Source organism: Ruditapes philippinarum, unplaced genomic scaffold, assembly GCF_026571515.1.
Source record: "Ruditapes philippinarum isolate M1 unplaced genomic scaffold, ASM2657151v2 ctg1102_1_1_1_1, whole genome shotgun sequence".
NCBI classification, from domain to species: domain Eukaryota; kingdom Metazoa; phylum Mollusca; class Bivalvia; order Venerida; family Veneridae; genus Ruditapes; species Ruditapes philippinarum.
This window is the reverse complement of record NW_026865427.1, coordinates 187,296-196,642: the sequence shown is the minus strand read 5'-3', so window position 1 is coordinate 196,642 and position 9,347 is coordinate 187,296.

Genomic DNA, 9,347 nt, shown 5'->3' with positions numbered 1-9,347 from the left:
AAATATACGATGCCGATGTATACTGATACACTGATACACATTTTTCAAAATTTTACCTGGAAAATTAAAATGTCTTTGTTATCTTGAAATGAAAGTTGAATATTTGTTTTGTTATTCTGGATTTATACTAAATAGGCATCTTAACAATATTAAAAACTTGTGACTGAATGTTAGCTGCTTTAAGACCGTTTCTGCCATCGTTTTCTTTTTTAGACAATTCAAGTGGCATTCTTAAAACTGGTTGGATGTATTATTTGAAAAAAAATATACGGGCATTAAATAATCTAATAGTATGCTCAGCTAGCAAAAATACTTCGAACGGTATATTATTTTGCCATTCCCTGCAAAAACTGTAAACATATTATTAATCGCTGTTTGTATTGAGATACTCTGGATTTTTATGAATATTCATGGTTACGTTATCCAAAAAATAAGTGTTTGTTTTATCTATTTAAAACTATATTAAAATAGCCATAATCTTTCATGACACAACAAATCATTCTAAAAATAATTTTAAATCGCATAAACTACAAATATATTGCAAGTGTTACGTCATCAAATTACCATATCATGAATTATTATACAGATCATTGTACTAGAATATGGCACTTGTAATAAAAGAAGTGTTTATATTGAAATGAAAGCAAATGAAAGTTTCAATACGTGTATGTGACACAATGTCGTCTTTATACAGTGTACACACATGGTCATATTGCAACCGAGTGTCTAGTTATATGTTCAGGAACCGTCCACAAGAAATAACACCATCAACCATGATTTGACTGGTCAAATCGTTCCGTATTAAGATTTTCTATTGCCTGTAAACGAATTTGTCTATACTGGAAGGTCTGCAATACAATAAATAATATACTGATAGCATTTAGTGTCAACAAACCATGAAAGAGTTATTTATGAATATTGTTGGCAAGTAAGGGATACACGATCCGATATTAGATATATTCATATAACAGATAATAAATTGTACCAAAACAAAATATTTTTACTAACATTTTTAGATATTCATTTAGGAATCATTTAGTTCTTATATCAACATTTTTTCTTCAAGCAATACTTGTAAGAATATCCATTTGAAACTTTTCTGTTGTTTTTAACAATATTTGAAATACTATTATGAAAAATGTGTCCATTGTAGATCTACACTTTAATAAGGTGATGCGTTTCTTAAGGTTCAAGAATCAGTCATCAAGTACTTACCAGCTAAGTTCCTTATTGAAGTTCCTTTTTCACATTTATGCAGCGGTAAAACATTTGTTACACATACAATCTATATTCAGTATAATACCGCACATGCTGTGACTTATCAAAATAAGAGTATCGTTACTTTTCTAGAATGTTTTCGTTTTTTTCGAGTCTTAGTTTTTCTGATATCCTCTGAAAATATCATATCACTTTGATAAATCATACGAAATATGACATTGTACTTGTTGATTTTATTTGCTAGCTGTCAAGACATCGGGAATTAGTAATTACTTCTCTTCCTGATCAATTTGTTTGGGTTACAAGCAATTCCAAGTCGTAGTAAAGTCTAGACAAAGTCTCCTAAGATACATATTTGTGAGGCCTTATCAATCTATCATACTATAAAATATTCGCACAGAAGTCGAACTTTGTTTGGTAATAATGATACTTAACTATACGATAAATATCTTTCAAGTTGTCCATTTGTTACATTAATGAAATTATTTTGTAAAGTCGTATAGAATTGATACAAATATTGTTTGATATTCATACAATTTTAGCTTGAATTAGTTTTTTAGTTCAGCTTATTGAATGGCACGTTAAAATTCAAAATGAGCAGCGATTGTGTCATTGTCCTGCTTTGTTTTATTAATTGTTTTCTTCTTGACATCTTAGGCAAACAAATCAAAAGTTCCATGTAACATTACTTCTCATTTTGGTTCGTTTTTGATTATTGGATTGATAAAGGACTGGGAGATTATTTGTACCATCGTAAGCTAAAATACTTTTGAATGAGTGTTGTTTTATTTTTTCATGTTCTAAATCAATATGAAATTTAATAAATGAATAAATAGATAAATAAATTAATAAAAAATAAATACTGAAATTTACCTAGTTGATTTTTATATTATTTTATTTAGGAAATAAGGAAAGAAAGAAAGAAAGAAATATTTTGCACAAAGAAGGTAGTCGAGTTAGCATTAGGGACTATTTTTTTGCCCTGTGTAATATTTATGAAACAATGAGATAACTATGATATGTGTGGAACAAGCAATCATATTTATTCAGTGTCTAGACGAGTTAAGCAAGGGAATTCCAATTGAATGATTCGTGCTTAAGACAGAAGCATTAGTTTAAAAATACCATAAATATTTTATTGTCTGCCATACGACATGAAAAGGTCAGAATTAATGTTATACGTATTTGGTAATAGACATTATTAAGAGTAAATACGTGATTATTCGTCAAACGTGTCATATACTGACAATAAGTTGCAATAAATAAAAGTGCAAAAAAAAGATTCAAAGAAGTAAAAGATTCTGTAAATATGACATATAAATCAATCCATACCATATTTGGATATTTGTAGGCAGAAATGGATTTTATTTGGACTAAGTGATTGCCACACAACGTACAACTGCTTTATAAAAAATAAATAAGAAGTTTTGATAATCAAATTTGCGAACAAACTATTATTTTAGGAGTTAAATAAGTCTTTTGAATGCAATCCATTGTTGTTTAGATGTAGATGTTTGAAATTATTTTTATGAATTGAGAAAGTATTCTTTAAAGATAATAATCTAATAAGTAAAATGTAAATCTATGTAATAGTTGATGTCGAGCTAGATTATCATAATTAGCAGAATGTTTACATGATATGTTTGCGTAAAATAAATTAATAGTCTTATATAAATGCATGGTGTTGTTTCAGGCCTGAGAGTCTTATCTTGAAAGCGACAAATACATTATAAAGAAAACATAACGTGATTCTATTAAATTAATTAATGAAAAAAAATACAATATCTATTTAATTATGTAATGTAATGTTTAGAGAATCATGTAAATTTATCAATATCTTGTATACTGATTGCATCTTTTTAAGTAATTAACACTAAAAGAGCCTTCAAAATTTCATTAAATACATCCTTAAAATTATATAAAACAATGATTAGTTTTTATAATTATATTTTATATTTTGCACAAGAACATAACACGAAAAACGTTTTGAAAAAAGTATGGTCGAACCCTTTGATTTTTCCATATTTGCAGTTTTTGAAAAATAGTTAAGTGGTATTTCTGTTTATTTTTGACTATTTCTATCTAGAGCGTTCGTACATTAATAAAAACAATTATTGTTTTAAATGTCCATTTTTCAATCAGTTGCCCGAAAACAAACACAACAAAACGATTCTTTATCATATCGGATTCCTGGTCATTCAATAGACAAAATGAGCAAGTATTTATTCTTATACTATTATTAATATAAAATATTTGTATATTAAACAATTATAAATAGAACAAAAAAATAGTGTTCGTTATTTTTGTATTATATTCGCTCTTCTTTGCTATAATCACACTTCAAAAGTGTTTCCTTTGAGCAAACTGGTAACAAGAGCAAAACAACCACGCTTTCAGGTCTGTTTTGATACCATATGAATAAATTCAACAACGGCGTCCTTTTGTCCAAGTTTGTTCTTTTCATTGCTTATGCATATTTGTAAACAACATCCTCTGCGTTAAAAGGAAAGCAAGTGAAACTTAACACGTCTGCCTTGTAATTCCATTTTCCAGCTCGAGACATTGCTGATGAGTCACCTCTCTCAGACAAAATGTACATTATCTACAGGCTGATTAAGTTTGCCGATATTTCTTGGCGGGAGATCATAAATCATCTATATTGCCGCCAAATATGACTCATCTAATATACAAACATTAATATTGCCGATCATTTTTGCTTGTTTTGAATTGGAAAGGACTAGCAGAAGCAATCATAAGGATAATTTTTGTGGTAGTCAGACTTGTTGCAGGGATATGTTTACGAAACATTGCAAGCCACTTTTGTTATGATTTAAAAGGAAGGAAGTATTTTTTTTTAATTAATACAATTTTTCAATTCATCGCGCAAAATGCTTTTAAAGCTTAACTGCACTTGGAGAGTTTACAAAACTGTTTTTTTTTCAAATTGCACTGCTTTTTAATGTCATAACTCCACCAAATAATGGTTTATTATTTTGAAACATAAAATAAATTTCATGTCATTAAATATTGGATATATCTTTGTAGATTTTTAAGAACTAAAAAAACTCATGTAAGAATGGTTTATTTAGGCATAAGCTGCATAAAAATAAACTAAATATTGTCTTTTGTTGTTTATCAATTTGTGATTTTTTTTTAGTTAGTCCCGTTTGTTCCCTTGGGCTCCCTTTGCGACATAATATTATGACGACTTCGTTCCATAACGTTTTTTTCTCCTTGTTGGTTTTTAGTTCTATTATAAAAAACCCAAATTAATCAAATATCTATTTTCTTTGTCAGATTGTAACAGATATTTCCAAGATTGTCTTTGATTGTTTAAGCGCCAAATTGCATTTTATGTGTGACTATTTTCCACTAAAGGTTCATAGAAAATCTTAATAAAAAATCTTCGCTCATACCCTCCATGTAACAAATTTTATTAAGTGCAACCAAAGTATCGAAGAACGTTGCATGAACTTTAATTGAACTTACAAACGTGACTCATGCTCAGATTTTAATCATTTCTCTAAAATTTGATAACAATGTTGAAGATTGTTTAAGATACAAAGTGGCGCCAAAATGGATTTAATCTGACAGGTGGACTAATCGAAACTGTCATTTCGAGTATAAATGGAAATTCTACTGCACGTTTGCATGCCAGACGAGCAATGAGACTTTTTTGCATTTGTCTTTTTAAATATCCTGATGAAACTCTGTGTTAATAATAGTTGATAATATTTGCTCCAGTTTCTCTACAAGTTTAAAGAGAGAAAAGAAATACGATGGATGTTTAAATATGAATGTAACTTGGTCAATTTTCAAGAGTGCTTAACAAAAAGTTTCAAAATAATTATCTCAATCGTTCAAAATACTAACAACCATGCGCTATACAAAGTTTTAGTCTTTTAATCCATTTTTTAAAATGCGTTTTCATAGTCTTTTCGAGGTATACTTATCAGACACTGGAAAATAGTCGAACCGAGAAATTCCCGAGTTTGATATTTTTTTTCACCAAGGTGTTTCTTGAGCCTCGTAAATAGGAAAAAGTCACAGGGGGCAAGATTTAGCGAATAAGGAGGGTGAGGAAGCTCGACAACATTTTCCTGTTTCAGATATTCTCGTACTATGTGACGGAGCATTATTATGCAAAAACCTGACACCACGGAGACCAGTTGCTGTTTACGATTTTGAAATATTTCTTAAATTTGTGAAAGACCTTGTTTTGTAAAACTTGGCATTTACAGATTTACCCCTATTGGCACGGCAATTGAAATAGCAGGACCTTGAGTGGTAAAGAAAATTGCATGCATGACCTTTTGACGCTCATGGTGCGTTTTGCTATGCAAGGACTTTAACTTCCTTTGGTTGTCCATATATTGTTATGTATATTTCGCTTTGGCTCATAAAAGTGAACCCACGTCTCATCGCCAGTGATGATATTTTCGAAATATCGTATTAAGGGAACTTTTTCAACAAAAGTTAGGAGATTCTGACCCGAGCAATGATGAGGTGCATCTTTTACTGAATCCACACCACTTTTAAATGTCTGACACCACCGTGTGACAGATGAAAAAGAAAGTTCATTGTTCCCATAAACAAGACATATTTCATTAAATATATCTTTTGCCTGTATATCAAGAATACAGCGGTTCTTGATATAGGACCGTATTTGGTCAGTGAAAGGAGACCATTTTCGAAATATTTTGATACACGAGTAGAAACACACACGTAAAACAGGCTTGCGATATCGACAAATTTACCAACCGTCAGCGTTACGCAGCAGGTAAGGCTATCTGGTTAATTTTTAGTCAAATATCAATGCAGGACGGCCAGGTTCGGATTTTACTGTATTATTGATAATCAAATTAGAATTTGTTGCAGTATTTTCTTTTAAAGAGTTTTAGTGTTGTGTTATTTTCTATTAAGTTCTCATTTCCTTTTTTTTCTTTTGTTTTAAATTTAGTCATATCAAGCAAGTTGTTGCAACATTATACTGAACACATAACGGAATGCATACATGTACACAAACTGTTTCAACATTACTTCAGTTGGCACATAATACTCTAATGCACTATACAAGTACTGTGACTAGTACATACTACACACTACACGGGATATTAAAAATTAACAATTATTACCGATATATTTGAACTTTAAGATATTAAAACAAAACTACCTTTATATTCCAATACATTTGCATCGAATGTAAAATTAAAAAAGGAATTGAAAGAAAGAGAAACTAGACATCTTTTTAGGCATGAACTGTAAATCTAATCAAATCTAATTTGTAACGCATCCCAACGACTTAACCAACATTGCCATCGAGACGTTTCAAATTCTTTTCCTATCTTGTATTATATCCGCTTCTCAAAAAACTGTTTTACCTATTCAGACAAAGGTTGTAAACTTTTGTGTAAACAAAAATGCAACGCCACTCTCTCATTATCGTAGCGGCAAGGTATATAAAGGAAACTTTTCATCATCAGTAAAACACAAGGGTAACGAAAATTTGAACGCCGCCTTTCCTTGTTGATATTGGTTTTCATATTTTTTGGGTCTCATTTAGATGATCAAAATATTGCATCATAATAGACTGATGTTAAATTTTTACATTTTTGTTAATTGCTACCTTCTTTAAGGTTTGTTGCTGGAGTCGATATTAATTAGCATTTACTACAAGTATAGAGCCAGCCTGGACCATCAATCTGACATTGAAGGTCCACAAGTGGAAGCTAGACTGTTTGAAATATCTCATAAAGGTCTTCACACTCGACCTCATGTTACATGTAATGCGTTATTTCCCTTCATATACGTATTGTATTTTATTGGATGTCTTTGTATATTAACTGTTGTACCTATTGGTTATATCATTTACTTGTATTGGAGGAATGCTATACAGACTTTTTGATGTCCTCATTTTAACATTTACCCTGCAGGAACCAAAGATTATTAGCTTGGCTGGTTTCCCAGTTTGACAAAGATCTATACTTTAAGGGACCAACATTAAATTTTCATTCTGTTATCTCAAAACGTTATAACGGACAGATCCAAATCTGTAAGCTACAGAAGTTCATGAAAACTTTAGCAGGTAAAGTATTGGTGTCAGATATAATTGACATTTGGTAAACAATGATAGGAATTTTCTGCTGTATCGTTCAACCGCGCCCCCTATTTCTGTGACAAGATTCAACTTGTTTTTAGTATTATACAAATATTCACCAGGTAGAAAATTCGCTCAGGTACGGAAAGAAAAGTTCTGTAAAAAAAATAATAAAACAGGTATTTTATGAAGCATTCATTTTCAAATTCATTGGGTGGCTTTATGCACATTAACATAATAAAGCCATCATCATTGTTTTTAGCTTTTCTTGTTATTTACATGTTCTGCTAAAGCTTCCTCAAAAATATTACAGTTTAACTGACGTAGCGTTAAATCATAACGGACGTAGCGTCAAATAATAACAGACGTAGTCTCATATTATAACGCGAAGATAAAACATTAAACATAATGTTATTTGCTATACTTAAATTTGATAAAATTTTACAGAAACAGGGCACTTCGACTGATAGTAAATATTGCAAATGTTTCCTATATTTCTTTACATATTTGTGAACTGAATACGATATTTTTCCGACATGTGAAAGTCAATATGGGTAACGTTTAAACTAACCAGAAAATGGCAATTCAAAGCTATTTTCAGAAGGTATAATTATGAGATTTATTTCGTTAAGACATTGTCTTTTATGCGCGATTGTCGGAACGTTACCAGTTTTTACTTGAATACATATTTGCATATCATTTCCATTCCTGTTATGAACAATTATTAAGTTGACATTCACGATATCTCATCTAATTCAATTAAATAGAGCAATGTCCTGTCTGTAAAATTCTCAAAGTACACAACAGTGCTTAATTATTCCTTAAGCAAAATTGATTACTTTTCTAGAAATTCAAAAGTTCTAACAAGGGCTATTACATAAACTATTATAATGATTATCTAAAGATACTCTATGGGTACCTTTACTGTTCGTTGTATGTATGTTATGTTTATCTTCATGGAAGCCTAATGGAATGTTAAATAGAACTTTTTTTTGAAACCTTTACGATTGGAAGAAGGCTTTTCTTTACCTTTATGAGATATTTTCTTTTGTTTGTTTTTGTTTTACGTCGCACCACCACAGTATAAGCTTTATGGTGAATTTCCAGTTTTACTGGTGACAGAGGACCTAAGATCCCTTCCGTACATTATTTCAGGCACGAACGGGCACCTGAGTAGAACCACCGACGTTCCGTAAACTGGATAGAGACAAAAAGACATTATATGTGAATGAAGGTGTTTGTCAAAGGTAAAACAAAAACTACTTAACTGTTGCTTGTTATTCATTTTTTATTATAAGAACAAATAAATTATCATACTTTTGTTTTGTATAACTATGCGCACAAAACCATATAACATTTAACTGTACAAATATCTATGCATGATATGAAACAGAATGAGTAATGACTATCTGATCATGTTACTTACAATATTTAAATAATCAAACGCATCAAATCTTTGACATCAGAAAAGAACTTTAATAAATGAAACATTTGTATGCTCTAGTGAAATAAATACCAAAAGTGATACTGAAAAAAAAGCAATAATAAAACGTTCAAAATTTATAACCGAATAAGCTACAAAACAAATTCGTTTACAAACAAAACAGATCTACGTAGCTTCAATGAAGAATGCGCAAATAAAGAATTTATTCTTATATTCTTATATATCTAAAAAGTAACATGAGAAGAACACTACTTTAGATTCAAAGAAAAAAGTATTTCAAAAGTATTGCCAGAATGACTGCACACTAGAATAGATTAATAATGAAAAATCGACAACAAACTATCAGGTCAATGAAATATAAAGACAATTATGATAACTTTAGGAACTGTAAAAAATTAAATGAAACGTTTTGTCGTATGTATTTTTAATCATGATTTCCCGCCAAAATAGAATGTTTATTTTTGACTCTCCTACCTTTGTTTATTGCTTCTGAATTCGTTTATCTCATAATGTTAAATAAAATAAATTTAAATAAAGAAACAAGTTTATATGTTGTAAAATGATTTTTGTGTTAGTCAGAAAAAAATC